A 321-nucleotide genomic window follows, 5' to 3' on the forward strand; every position below is an offset into this window, starting at 1 on the left:
CTGCTTTTACCACAAACAACATTTAAGGGCAGGGGAAACAGAGACGGTCAAAAATAACTCCAGCGGGAGTCCATAACTCACTTGACATTGGAGAAGCCAACACTAGGAGCACAAGTCCTTCTCCCCTTGAATAAAGCATGACTGTCCTTTGGAATGACTCATATCTTCTCCTAATATGGCCAAAGTACGAGGGTTATCCAGAAAGTACATTACGTTTTGGAATTAGAAATGAACAAATGAGCTGGCCTGCACACCACACATGCGCTCTCTTTCCAAGGCAAGGAGGCAAGTTCTAAGAAGTGTTCGGCTGCAGACAAAAGC

This window comes from Anolis carolinensis, unplaced genomic scaffold (assembly GCF_035594765.1).
Source record: "Anolis carolinensis isolate JA03-04 unplaced genomic scaffold, rAnoCar3.1.pri scaffold_12, whole genome shotgun sequence".
In the NCBI taxonomy this organism is placed as follows: domain Eukaryota; kingdom Metazoa; phylum Chordata; class Lepidosauria; order Squamata; family Dactyloidae; genus Anolis; species Anolis carolinensis.